This window comes from Canis lupus, chromosome 17 (assembly GCF_048164855.1).
Source record: "Canis lupus baileyi chromosome 17, mCanLup2.hap1, whole genome shotgun sequence".
NCBI lineage: Eukaryota > Metazoa > Chordata > Mammalia > Carnivora > Canidae > Canis > Canis lupus.
Genome location: NC_132854.1, coordinates 32,720,638 through 32,735,735, shown reverse-complemented (window position 1 = coordinate 32,735,735; position 15,098 = coordinate 32,720,638). Strand labels below are relative to the sequence as shown.

At 34.0% G+C, this 15,098-nt stretch overlaps 1 long non-coding RNA gene across 2 annotated transcripts in view; it reads right to left on the bottom strand.

Moving 5' to 3' along the window:
• Positions 1–607: 607 nt before the first annotated feature.
• Positions 608–15,098, bottom strand: part of LOC140608013 (uncharacterized) — a 98,212-nt gene continuing 83,721 nt past the window's right edge. Inside the window, exons 1-4 of one of the 2 annotated variants that reach the window (XR_012009958.1) lie at positions 14,146–14,251; positions 10,577–10,682; positions 8,488–8,724; positions 608–721 (exon numbers count right to left, since the gene is read on the bottom strand). This is a non-coding gene — a long non-coding RNA (uncharacterized lncRNA). Of the gene's footprint in view, positions 722–8,487; positions 8,725–10,576; positions 10,683–14,145; positions 14,252–15,098 lie in introns of those variants that run through there. The other variant, XR_012009957.1, reaches the window with a different exon arrangement.

The window sequence follows — 15,098 nt, the reverse complement described above, 5'->3', positions numbered from 1 at the left end:
TTTGCATATAAATACTCAATAAAGTACAATTACCTGTAATAACTCTGTAATAACTCAAAGGGGCAAATACATTGTTAAAATGCTCATCAAAAGAAAACTACTTTTTAAGATTTTATTTATGTATTCATGAAAGACACAGAGAAAGAGGCAGACACATAGGCAGGGGGAGAAGCAGGCTCCCCAAGGGAAGCCTGATGCAGGATTCAATCCCAGGACCCTAGGATCATGACCTGAGCAAAAGGGAGACACTCAACCACTGAGCCACTCAGGTGCCTGAAGGAAAACTATTTTAAATTGCTTTTCACTTTATCTGAACACAAATAACTCCTTTAATAAGTTTTCAGTTTCTGTGTTTATGCTGTGATATATTACTTATCACATAAGTACATCTTCTAGCACAAACAGGTGCTTAGTAAAATATTTGATTAGCAAATATTATTTTAGAAGTTCTTCAGACCAGTGATTTCAAAAGTAAGGTGCATAGACCCTATGGGATAGTAAGAAGGAAATATTAGAGCGTGAATTTACATAAACTTTTATCTATAACCAAAAAACAAAACTTTACTAACAGTTAGTAATGCCAAATGACCACAGTACTCACCCCAGGTCTACGAGAGAATAACAACAGCTCTACAACATGAAAGGTTTGCTAGTAGCACCTCAGGGGTAGCTCTTCTTTCAGAGGTCTGCACATCACTGCAGTTTCCTTGTCCCCAGTTTGCTGTATGCACAGATAAGATTATTTAGGTTGAACCAAATGAACCTTCACAAAACAGACAAGTGGCTACGAAGACATCTGCAAACACCAAGCACTGAAACAACACTAATTCATGCACAAGCAAACGCCAAGAAAATGGAAAACTGGACACTTTTTCTATTACAATTCCTAGGTCTTCATCAGCTATGTTATGAAGAGAAACAGTAGTGATAATCCTAACATATTCAAATATTAAAATTTAATATTTGAAGTCATCGAGTACAATGTTTTTGTACATTAAATATAATCAACGAATGATTGATACTTAATTCAACCTTTTGCAGTACCTTTAGTGTATATTCTATAATTATAATACTTATTGAGCCTATACATTTGCTAGTTTTGGTTCTAAGTACTATGCATATGTTAACTCACTTAATCCCCACAATAAACTACTGTAAAGTAGACCCTATTATTATCTCCGTTGAATCAATATGTAAAACAAGGCACTGAAAGATAATGTAATTTACCAAGGTCATATACTCAGTAGATAGAAGAATTTAGGCAATCTGAACCCAGAGTCCACAATCTTAAGCATTCTATCTACCTCACTAATGTTTTGCCTATATTACAACAGTACATGTTAACTGATGGATAATATAAATATATAAATATACATATTTATGTCTGTCTCTCATTCTTTTACTAATAGCAGTGTTTCATCCAAAAAGTTAAGTTCCCCATTTTGGACCACAGAGAAGAGACTTCTATAAGAGAATTCTGGGAATAAAAGCTTGCTGCTCTTCCACTCCAAAAGTTAATCTTTCCTAAGACAAAGTTATTGGGACAAAAAAAAAAAAAATGGATGCAAGATCTTGGGCTCTGTGGGAGAGAGTTGTAATGGAGCTTTCTCCTTCATGAGCTATTAGGAGGCTGTACCCTAGAATCAAAAAGCTGTAGGGTGATAAGCTGGCTGCCTTATTTCTAAGAAAGATGTTGGCCTTCACAGTTCTTTAGACTTTCTGAGAGCTGGCACCAATCTTTTGGATATTACTAAACTCCCTGGACCCCATGAATTCAAGAAGTCACACAACTGGGAAATTAGTTCTCTCCACCAGAGGTTGGGAAGAGGTGAGAGAACTCTGGGTACCTTTGTGGACACAGGAACCCTGCCTACTTCTCTGCACCTAGTCATCCACCCCTTTGGTCCTTTACCAAGCTCACCTGGGTTGTCCACAGAATTCAGTCATTTGTAGTTGTATGACTAAGGTTCTCATTTTCTTGGTGGCTGTTGTCTGGGAATCACTCTTGGCTCCTAGAACTGCCTAGCCTTCTCTTAACATGGTAGCTTACTTCTTCAAGGCCAAAAGGAAAATAATGTAACATATTCCTCTGAGTCACTATCTTATCACCCTTCTGATATACACTAACCTAATTCCATCACGTTCACTGATCCTTCCCACACTCAAAGGCAAGATAGTTACACTAGGTGTGTACACCAGGAGAGAATCTTGGGGGCTGTCTTAGATTCTGCCTACCTCAAGGAGAAAGACAATGACTTAATAACAATAACACTAAGGATTTTCTGTGGTGTGAAAAAATAAACAATTTCTCTACTAAACAATTTAGTAGATGAAGTACACTCACATTTGAGCCCAGATACAGAGCCAAAAAGAAAAAGTGGAAGAAATATTTCAAAATGTAGAGTGATGAAATCTTAGAAAACTTAAAAGATTTGTGTAAAATATCTAAGAATCCTGAAATATGGCTACTAGAGTTCCAGAAAGAAATAAACAAATAGAGGATAGGTAAAGAACAAGATTATTAAAAAAAACACTAATGAAAATAGACCAAGTCAATAGGTCTCAAATCCTGATTTATAAAAAAAAAAAAAATTCTGATTTATGATAAAATACAGCATATTGTGGCAAAATCTGTAAAATTAATGAATTAAGAGAAATCTATAATATTAGAGAGAGAAGTCAATTTCAAAATAAAAAGTATGCCACTCTAAAAGCTAGGAAGTGTGGAATCACTATTAAGAAAAAAATAACTTAACAATCTTATACCCAGCCAAAAAAAGTTATTATCAGAATCTAAGTAGATATTTGAGAAGAAGCCTGAGAGTGTGTGACCCACATAATAAATCCTAGAAAAACACTTGACTAAGTACTTAACATAATAAATGAAGTGTAACTAAAACCCCATTCAAAATAGGGGAAAATAAATAAGAACTAAAACTGGTGAGTGATGAACTTTATAATTTATATAATCAAAACAAATGATAGTAGACCACTCAAAAATATATGATGCAAGCTCTTGAAACAAAATAAGATATTTAGGAAAAGACTGTGAAAATAAAGGGTAACATTTTAAAGACAATAGTCATAAATCTGTGTGGAACATATTACATAGCAGCTAACTAGAAATTGTAAATATTCAAGAAATTCCAGGAGAATCAGATCAAAAACCTAGTTAGAGTCTTCAACAGGCTTCATCCAGAGTTAAACAACTCTAGTATAAATTAAAAATGAAAAAACTATGGAGGACTTTAATACAAAGAAAAAAACCTTAATAGACATAAATACTCCCATCTTTACAAATATAAAAATTTTGCATATAAATGAGACATTTATGAAAATCAGTATCAACTTGTCCATAAAGAAAATTTTAATAATTTTTAAAAAGCAGAGGTCACATTTTCTGATTATAATACATTAAATATGAAAATAGCAAAAATGTGGCAAGAAAATTACTTGAAAATTGAGATACATTCCTAGCTATTGCTTAGATCGAAAAAGGGCTCAAACGGAAATTAAAAACTACCTAGAACAAATTAATGATATCAAAATTAGTAATATCAAAAACTATGAAAGACAACCAAAGCTATTCTCAAAATTATTAGCCTTTATAATAAAAAAAAAAAAAAGTGGAAGAAAGGTAAGAAAAGGAAAGAAAAAGAAAGAAAGGAAACCTATTACACATCATAGAAAATTAGAGAAAAAGCAGTTCATAAGATTATTCACTCTGGGTCTTTTTTATAAGCTGATTCAAAGCAGTATAATGGGTTAGAACCTTGGTTGTGTATATAACAAAATTTGCTTTGTTGAAAAAAATAATCCTAATGTGTAACAAATCTTACCTGAAAAGATTCAATTCTTAGTAGCAATTGGTTAACTCAGGCAAAATAAATAAGGACACCTGTTTAACTATCTAATTAGAATGTATATTTGGGGATCCCTGGGTGGCGCAGCAGATTAGGGCCTGCCTTTGGCCCAGGGCGATCCTGGAGACCTGGGATCGAATCCCACGTCGGGCTCCCGGTGCATGGAGCTTGCTTGTCCCTCTGCCTGTGTCTCTGCCTCTCTCTCTCTGTGTGACTATCATAAATAAATAAAAATTAAAAAAAAAGAATGTATATTTGAAGAACTATTAAGCTACTGTTCCATTTCTCAAACATAAAATTTCTTTTAAAGAAAGAAAACTATCCCTAGAGGCACAAACAGAAAAACCCAAGAATATGTCAAAAGACCTGCAATGGGACAAATAATTGTGTGTGCATACAGAAGTATCTAGCTCCTGCACCCCCTCTAAAAATATCATAAAATGGCCAAAATAGATAAAAAGTGGGAAACCTACAACAGCATAGAAAACCATTTAGATACTACGCACGCCAAAACCTTAGAGGTTCCAAAGAACACTCTAAACCAAACTAGGTGACAAATCATAGACCGAGAATTAGCTGTGTAATGAGTACACATAATGGAGGGGAAAAAAAAAAAGAAGTCTCATGGTTAAATAGGCATAAGAACTAATTTCATACACACATACAAACCTATACATAAACAATGAAGTAAAATAGCTAATAAACATAAAAATTCAACATCAGTACAATTTATTAAGGACCTTCATTTGCTTCTAAAATGAGTTAAAAAAACTATTTTTAATATTTAGTACTAAGAAGGTATACAGAGATGGACACATTCACAAACTTCTGGTGAGACTGCCTGTTGGAATGACATTCCTGGAAAATAATGGTGCAAATTGTGTCCAGAAACAAAAAGTATTTATGTCCTTTGACCATAATTACTTTTCTAGAATTCAATTTTAATGAAACCTTTTCACTACAGCCTTATGATAGGGAAAAGATTCAAAAGAACATAAATATTTAACAGATGATTAATTAAAGTACATTTATGGGTCATCCATATTATGCAATCATTAAAATATCTATTAAAAATTGATGATACAAAAACATGCTTGTTATATAATATTAACAAAACTTGCAGTCTGAAACTCTTATCTCCTGTTAGAACACAATATAAAAAGTATAAGAAAAAATGCTGAAACAAAATACAACAAAATATTAACAATGACTATTCTTGGGAAAAATAAACATTTTGTTTTAAAGACTGTGTTCTACTTTGAAGGAATAACAGTTGCAGGATTTGTTAAGTGAGCTAAATTTCCCACTTGTAGCTTGGCTCCATGAGTTTTGTGATCTATATCACAAATCATTATCCTATAAAACTATTCCCTCTTTAAGATTTAGGATCTTTGATCAAATTTTTCCTTTCTAATGCTATAGTAGTTGAGTCCCAACTGAAGTCTCAGCTATGCCTATCATAACATTGTATTCCTGATTTAAAAAAAAAAAAAAAAAAAGGAATCAGAAGTATTACTTCCTGTTCTGTCCATCTGAAAACTCTGGGCAATTTCTTTTTCCCTGCCCTAGCCCTTCTTTATTTGGCTCTCATTTTTGTCTTCTATCTGCAGTCTTCTATGGCAGTTTCATTAGGAGTTTTTCTTTCCACCCATTAAAATTCAGATTCAAGCCAAGTGACGAAGCTTTATCATTCTTCTTCCAAACATACTTTCCATGGTTTTCACTACAAGTATGCTAAATCCCTTCCAGAAACCTTTATTTCATTCAATACCATGCATATACCCTGCTGTTTACTTTTCATAGTCTTTCAGTATCACAATCACCAACTGGAAGAATTGAAACTGTCTGGGGTACTCCCCTCATACCCAGACAATCCTGAATTTTCTTTTGTAACATTAAATGCCTAGAGCTGTATCTGAGATCTTTAACGTAAAGTGTAATTAATTCTCATGTGCTTCAGCAGAAAGGAGTAGCCCTCAGTAAATTTAAGAGATTGACGAAAATCTAATCTCATCACATTGGTTTGAAATACAAGTCCTAGAATGCAGGCTCTGCAGCAATCTTGCACAAAGCTACCACATAATGGCTCTGTGGCCTCTTGAAGCGAGGTCGTCATCAACCCCCATGACTTTGTAGAGTTGACAGGATCTCTTTAGTTTTCAGTCACTGGGCCTTCCTGCCTAGACTCTCCTCTGGCTGGGTAGTGCTGAGTCCTCTTTAAGTAGATCTAAGTTACCAGTGATGAAAAAATCCCTTGCCTCTTTAAAGTGTCCTATGTGCTTCCTTCTCTGAATCTTGCATGTGTTTGTCTTTGCAACAGATTTACTACCACATTCAAAATTCTATTATATAAGGATTCCTTCCATCCAGAAACTCTTTAATATGTTGATTTCACGTAATGGATGTAAGAATCACTTGGAAAGATATCATTTATTAATTGCATGCAGGTCCTGGGCCCATTCCCTGGAAATTCTGTCTCCGTAAATCTAGGTTGGATATAGGCAATCTGCATTTTTAACATTGAATTTGATTCGAATAGAGATGCTCATCCAATTACAATTGAGAAAGACTGCTTTTAACTTTTTAAGAACCTTGAACACCATTCCTCAAGCTCCTTCTATGAGTTCTAGTTCCCAAAATGGTCTTCTCCCAAGGGTTCCTGGTGATAGTCATGTTAAATGTATTTAGTTCTATCCATTTGATGGCTGATGAGGATTAACCTACATAATATTTAAATACTCTTTCATAGAAGACATATACTTACTGCTTAACAAAGTACTTCCTACAATCATAAGTTTTCCTTTCTTAGAACAGCAGGCAGAACCCTAAATAGTGTTGATTCACCTTTCTCATTTATTTCTGGGCTCCTCTGGTACCCATGCACCTGGGTCACAGACATCATTTATTTATTTTTATTTTTATTTTTTAAAGGTTTTTATTTATTTATTCATGAGAGACACAGAGAGGCAGAGACATGGGCAGAGGGAGAAGCAGGCTCCCTGCAGAGAGCCCGATGCAGGACTTGATCCCCCCAACTTGGGATCACCCCCTGAGCCGAAGGCAGGTGCTCAAACCGCTGAGCACCCAGGCAGCCCACAGACATCATTTATTGCATTCTTAATGGATAAGCAGATTTCACTACCTATACTTTCATGGTCAATTATGTCATATAAGTAGTAGTTACGTCAGATTTCCTGAATAAATTTAAATCATGAAAGTTCCGTTTTATTTACTTTTAGTGTCTGCTCATGTAATACATACACTCAGCCTCTCTTTCTCCTGCCCCTTTTCATTCTTCTGTAGTTTTTCCTACTTGTTCCTTTAATTATCAAATCAGCATAAACTTCTGGCGCATTTATAAACCGTTTCCAAGTCAGCTCCACAGCTATACAAAGCTTGTAACAGTGATTGCTGTTAGTAAAATGATGTTTGCTAATATTCAGGACCTTTTCGAGTATGATGTGGGTTCCTACTATGTAATCAAGGCAGAGCAGTACAATAAACTGTAATATTTTTTTCTTCTCTTCAAACATCTTACTTGAAACAAATGGTCTGTATCCAATTAAGGTAAATTCTATTTTCACTTATTGGGCAGTATTTTCATATTACAAACCTTAATTTATAAAATAGCCATTTTCTTTCATTGTCCAGTTAAGGTGACTAACGATTTACAAAGAAGGTATGGTTAGGAAAAGAATGACAGATAAGCTTAGCCCTTCATAGAGGCCATGAATATATAGCCATTTCTCACAAATGCACATTACGTATAGCTGAACGTTCTTTTTGAAATATACATACTATCAGCTTGCCAATATCATCTTTTAAGCTAATGTACTCAGATATTTCTTGGGAGAAAAACGACTTCTGTGATGAATTTTAAACCATGTAACAAAAATATGTTATAGTTTCAAAGTGTATGACATTGCATTTAAATGCATCCCCACTTAACAAATATTATAAATACTTACTGACTATAAATATGATGAATATAAAATAAGTGGCAAGTGTTTTCCCTTGAAATACAACTTAAATCAGAGATTATCTCAATATTTTTCAACCATCTCTAAAAGCATGGGAACTATTTCTGAAACTGCCTTAAGAACATGAGTAAACTGGTCCTTTGTAGCAGAGACTAAGAAAGAAATCCCTGCAATTCAACAGTCTGGATTCAAATCCCCCTTCACTTCATAGAGTAAATTATTTAATCTACTTATACCTATGTTTCCATACCTGTACAATGAAGGTTATCAGAGTTTCTATCTCATAAGGTTGTTGGGAAAATCAGATGCAAAAATATATGCAGCGTATTCTGTATATATTTTTGTTTGTTATGTATATTTATGTATTTCATGTATGTGTTTTTCTATATTTTGTACATATGTATAAATGTGTGAGAAAATATGAAGAAAAATGTAAAAAAATACTTATGCATGGTGAAAGTTCACTAAACATACATTATTGTTCTTACATACAGTTTTGGGGCACTGAAATTTCCCAAAGTGATTAAATTGAGGTGTTGCTTTTATTATTAGAATGAATTCTTGTGAAACTGATATTTCTCAATGATACTCTATAGTCAAAGTCTCGGGTAATAAGGAAGTAAGATGATTTTAGGGCAAAGTACCTTCAAAAAAGCACTCTACAAATGTCAACCATTATTATTTTTTATGACAATGTTGATAACAATGATGATTACACATTCCTCAAATCTTAATGTCGGGATCCCTGGGTGGCGCAGCGGTTTAGCGCCTGCCCTTGGTCCAGGGCGCGATCCTGGAGACCCCGGATTGAATCCCGCGTCGGGCTCCCGGTGCATGGAGCCTGCTTCTCCCTCTGCCTCTCTCTCTCTCTCACTGTGTACCTATCATAAATAAATAAAATTAAAAAACAAAAAACCAAAAATCTTAATGTCATCCAGATGGCCCCATTTTTCCAGACTTCATGAGTCACTCTTACTTTTTACACATGTAAGAGTAGTTTAAGTCAGCTTCCTCCACCACTGAGGACTCACTGAGGAATGCATGCAGTGATGCCATTAGACTCTCTGGCTTTGTTCTCTATTATGCACATAGCCTTCACGATGACACCCAAATCCCAGCGAAGGCCAAGGGGAAACTAAGGCAAATGGAGGATAATTGTAATTCAGGAAAAGATAACATAACTCTCCATTCTTCTTCCACAAGTAGTCACTTATTCTCTCTAGCCCTTTAAACAGTTCTTAGCATTTTACCTGCCATTGTATTATAGAAGTCACTTACCCCTTCCCAACCAAAGTTCTTTTATACCATATCCTTCCTATTGAGAATCTAGGTACATATGTTTCTGGTTATAGAGAGAATAGGATTTCCTTGCCCACCCCTGTCTAAAACCTAGTCCCACACTTGCCTGCCTGCCTGCCCAAATGAAACTCAAGGGTGGAGGCATCTAGGGAAAAAACAAAAAACAAAAAACAAAAAAACAGAAAACTATTTTAATAGCCAATGCTACATTTTCCAAAGTTTGGAAAGCATCATATGAAAGTCACAACCAGTGACTGGTTTTTTTTCACAATATTTTTTTAAGGAAGAGATTATGTTTATGTATCTTTTGAATCTTCTGATCATCAGTGAACAAATATGTAGAGGAAAGAGAGAATGAGAGAGAGAGAGAAAGACCCATATGTCAATGAAAGACATTTAATTTTCAGAGAGAGTCTAGCCAAAAGCCATATTTAGGAGAAAATACATTGGGATCTTTTGCAGGGGCATACCCTTAATAAGTATATGCCCATTTTAACATTGCAGTCCATGGCATCTGCATTTTAAAAGTTGAGATATATTAACATTGTATTAGTTTCAGATGTACAGCATAATAGTTTGGTGTATGCATACATTGCAAAATGTTCCCCACTAATCTAATGAATGGTTAACATCCATCACCATACTTACTTCGAATTTTTTTTGATCTTGTGATGAGAACTACTTCTTCAATTAGAGGTTTCCCAAGTACCATGAACTAGATACTTGCTTCACATCTAGTTGGTTAAAACTGCTCACATAACTGGTCCCTACCATTACAAAAGAGATATAATCCCCAGCCTAAATTCCCTGGTCTGATCTGAAATTTAGAAACCATTTACTATTGCTTAAGTGGCATTTTCCCCAACTTCAATTGTTTTAAGATCTGGACATCCTACTTTGTAAATATAAATATGGATTCATATTTAAGTAAATATAAGATAAAAATTCTAAGAACAGTCATTTGGTAAGGGATATACAATTATACGTATAATTCATGAGAGGGTATTCTAATAGCCTATGAATTCTTATATATATCAGATTATTGATCTGATATCTGCAGCTGAGAAATAGAAATTCCAAATAACTCTGCCATATACCAAAAAAGAACCAAATCAAATAATGAGTTAGAGGTTGATTCCACATTAGGTTGTTAAAAGCACATTTGCTCTTCTAACTCTTGTTGAGGGAAAAAAAAACACTATTGTCTATTATTAGACTGTTCAGACTACTTATTAAATATAAAAAAGCATATTAAAATTAGTTGAATAGTAATTTTGAAAAAATGGATCCTCCCCAAAACTAGTTATACTCAGATACCATCACAGTATACATATACTACTACAGAGCACAAAGACTAGAGTCCAAAAGATATCCAGGCACCAGTTTAACTTTACGATCTGAAGTGAGGGTTCTATGGTCCCAGGAAAGTCTTACTTCAGTTGGTAAACTTGGTGAGTATAAGGCTTTTCTTAGATGTGGCTTGGAGGGTGATGGGGTTATTCAAGGAGATACTGAAGGCCCAGCATGGCCCTTCTGGAATCTGTAGGGGATCAAATAAAAGTACCATCTTAAAAACTAAGAATAAGCAGTGGAAACTTACTCTTCTTTGATCAATTATTTATAATAAAAAGTTCAAAGGAAGGTGATGAAATTGCCATCAACTTAGTACCTTGGTTGCATAATCAAAAGAAACAGCTTCAGCCCAAAGGGGGTTAATTACACTACTAATGAAAAAATTACCGTAAGTGTTTGAATTTCTGGAATCTTGTTATTTGCAATTATCTAAGGAAACATTTTCCAAAATTATAGTTTTTCTAATTTAAAGCATGATTTACTTTCCCTCTTGCACTGAAAAATAACTAAATTTTTTTTCCCCCCTCTGGAGCATTTTCCTTTCTCTGAAAGCATATTTACCACTTATAAATAATCTGATTTACAGGAAGAATGATATAAAAGATGACATATTGAACAGTTATGCAATTCAACAAATCAATTGTTTTGATTGTTTTAATCTTTTTTCAATAAAAAAAATTGATTCACTCAAGTAATTTCCCAATTCTCTCGAATGGTCAAACTTGTAAATATGAAATAGATCTGCATGATTTTGATATTAAACTGTGCTATATTTAAACCTAGGTGATCTTTCATGGCTTCCTGAAAATTATGATATTTGGAGCACCATTCTTTTCATGGGAAATTTTTTTACATTAGGACATGCTAATGAACTTTGCGTTACTATTGCTAAAAATTTAATAAATTTTCCTTAATTCTGAAACAATTCTCTTTTCAATCTTTTGCTCTTTTAAATTGTTTATCTTATGTTTCCACTTACATAGGAGTAAGTCGGGGGTTTTTTTCTATTCTTTAATTCTCAAGCTAAAGTAAAACAGAAAAGACTTTGTAACCTTTACAAAGACCTACTACACTGGTATCTATAAACATCAAATTCTGGGAATGCAAATATAATCATCAGTGGTGATATACAAAGATTCTGTGGGTTGTGTTTCAAAGCTCAAGCAATGGTTCACTTTTTTTCTGGGTCATTTGGCACCTAGCTCACAACAGCCTTCCCATCCCTTCAGGAGAATATCCTGGTTTGTGTTGATTGATTGCATTTTTAACTATGTTAGAAGTAATGTTTTTTTATGGATGGCAAGCAACAAATCCCTTCAATTATTTCTTTATTAATATCATTCTTTCCTGTGTAGTTGTCATTACTAATCCTCTCACCAATATTTCCTGTTACACAATTCCAAGAAGAGATAGGCTTCTGCCATTTGCTGAAATATGTTGGTTTCAATTTACTGTTTTTTTTTCTTTCAACTGAGAAATAATTTTTTAATTTTTTTGGAATCTGACTGTATGGGGTCTTCTAATAATTCACATTTCCAGTCATAGGTGATGGCTCACAATGAGAATATATATATGCATTAACACGGCACTTCCCTACATGTGCATAATCTAGTGCTTTAGAAACTCACTTCCCTTCCAACAGCAATCAGTCCACGACTGGCACACAGAAAATACTCAGGCAAGCATTAAAAACAAACATAAAAGGAATAAGAAAAAAATATTTAGTACCTATGTATCTCCTTATTAATTATCTTGCCTAATCTTCACATAACCATGTGAAATAAATATTATCTATGAGATGAGAAAAAAAGAATATTTAGTAAATTTCCCATGGTCTCATCTTGACTTCAAATTCCTATTCTCTGACATCTTAGTTGTAAACACTCTCCATGAAAACAAAAATCATTATGTGGGGTCTCTCATTTCCAAAGTATTATAACATTTCATTATACGCTCCATTCTGAGGGAGGATACTTTCAAAACTGTTGATATTTTTGTATTTGCATAGAAAGGGAAGGAGCAGTGTCATCTGCTGTATTTATTAGAGTCCTGGTCACCACATAGTATTTATGAGGGCCTATTTATTTGCAAATGCTTCTGAAAATGAAAAATGAGGACTTCAAAAATGATCATTTAACAGCACTGAAATAGTTGAATATCAGTAGAAACACATGTAACAAAAGTAAAATAGTTGTATCAGGAGGACCCTAAGAATGACTGAATGTGGAGATTGAGTGAGAGACAGAGTCAAGGATGACTCCTATGTTTCTAGCTTCCATGAATGAGGGGATATTCATGCCATTCACTTAAAGAGAGAATATAGATGTAAAAGACTTTAGTTGAAAATTACTAGGTCATTTTTAGGACATGTAGAGCTCAAAATTCCTGTAAGACATACAATTGAGATTTCTAGGAACTATCTGGATTTATGGGTTTTGAGTTCAAGGCAGAATTTAGAGCTATAAATATAACATGTAAGTGGTAACTGAAACCATGAATGTGGTTTAAGTAACCTTATGAGTATGAATAGAAAAAAGAACAGAGTGCCAACAAAGAGGACTTGAGGAATGTGAATATTTAAAGATGGGCAGAAAAACATGAGCCCACAAAGGAAACTAAGAAGTCCAGAAAAATAGGATAGAATCCAGAAGAAAATTAAGTTGCTAAGGAAGTGTTTCTTACTTTTTAAGTGCCTTAAAGGAGAGAATGGTCAACAAGGACAAGTAAGATGAAGATAAAAAGGCTCTATGTTATATAGGTCATTGTTCATCTTCGGAAAAAAAAAAAGGAATGAATTTGTACCAAATTGGTAGAAGCATTTACTCCTGTATAAAGCAGCTTGATTTTTATAAGCTCAGAACTTGGACATGACTAAAAGGAAATGTGATGTCAAAAGCCGGTGTTTTAAGGAAAGGAGAAACTTCATGTTCAATAGTCCTTACTTGTGAAAAAACCAAGATGTAAAACTTTTGAGTCAATCTGAAGTTATGATTTTACAAGGGGTTTCATCAGAAAGACAAAGGGGCAAGAGAGGCAAGCGTAATTATGACAAAGTGACTGACAGGACTCTCTTTAGAATCAAGGTTAGAAAGGGAAGAAAGTAAATCTAGAAAGAAACAGATGAAAAGAAAATGGAGTAGTTCAGATCCTGAAAGTTTCCTAAAGTCCAAGAGTAAGTGTACTAGTATTACAGAGTTGGGAAGGATAGGTTGTTAGTTAAACAGTGATAAATTGAAGTTGAATATTTCATATATAGTAGACAGTGCTAGATTTTGGTGTATTTCAAGATGTGTTAGATACGGAATTAATTTTGAGGTAAAGACCATTACAACTGATGACTGAATCATCACAAAGACACTGAAGTTCACTCTGGAAGTTATTGAGATTAAAGTAAAAGGTTGAGACACTAGAAAGGCATTGCTAATCAGTTTTATGTCAATCAACTAATAGTACTTTCTCTTGGAATCCTTACAAAACTGAAAATGAGTTGAAAATATAAAATGTACAACAGATTGAAATAGTCAAATAGAACCTAACTTATTTTAAGAATTAGCCAAGGTAACTCAAGCCATAAATAGTATTATGGAAAACAGATAAAAATATTTGGATATTAACTTCAATTGTTAAATATTTTCCTAGCAAGAATTTACCTGGGTGGCTCAGTGGTTTGAGTGTCTGCCTTTGGCTCAGGTTGTGATCCTGAAGTCCTGGGATCAAGTCCCACATCAGGCTCGCTGCAGAAAACCTGCTTCTCTCTCTGCCTCTGTCTCTGCCTCTCTCATGAATAAATAAATAAAAAGAACCTGTTGTTTTATTTTTATACCAGCTTTTTAATAGACTCCTTCTTAAGCATTTTTGGTTGTGTCACCGTCATATAACATATACAATATTATATAATGGTGGTGTATATTTTACTAAACTATGCAAATGTATTACCGTTTCTTTTCTGTCCCCAGCTTTACTGAGATCTAACTGACATATAATATTGTATGCATAGAACATGTAATAAATAGCATGATGGTTTGATGTATGTATGTATTGCAAAATTATTACCATAATAAAGATCAGACCTGCATGCAAAAAGCTGTACTATGGAGAATGGGAAGGAAAATGGAAACATAAAAGCATCTCTGGGTTATGTTATGGGTTAAATTTAAATCCATGAATCTGCAATTGGTATTATTTGCCCAGTTAAGGCAATTGCAATAACAGTTGTTAGCCTCATTCATGAGAAGGAAATCAAGGATCTACAAACATAAAATAGTGAAAATGTAAATTATATGGACAATGAAATGACTAAAAAAGAAGATATACTTGGGATAGAGAGGAAGAATATAGGTCAAGTGCTAAAATTCTCCAATAAAATTCAGAGAGATCAATCCATGGCTACTGCAGAGAGGACAAAGGCAATTAAAGAAACATGAGAGGATGGTAGAGTTAAGTGGTATGATACTCAAAGTTTCACCCAGATATGGAAGCCCATCAGTTGTTGACAACATCTATTTTTAAAAGGAAGTCTTATTCTGTTAAACAGAAGCATTTTTTAATGTTTTGATATATAATCTCAGATTAATTTTAACAGTTTATATTACCAATAACTATT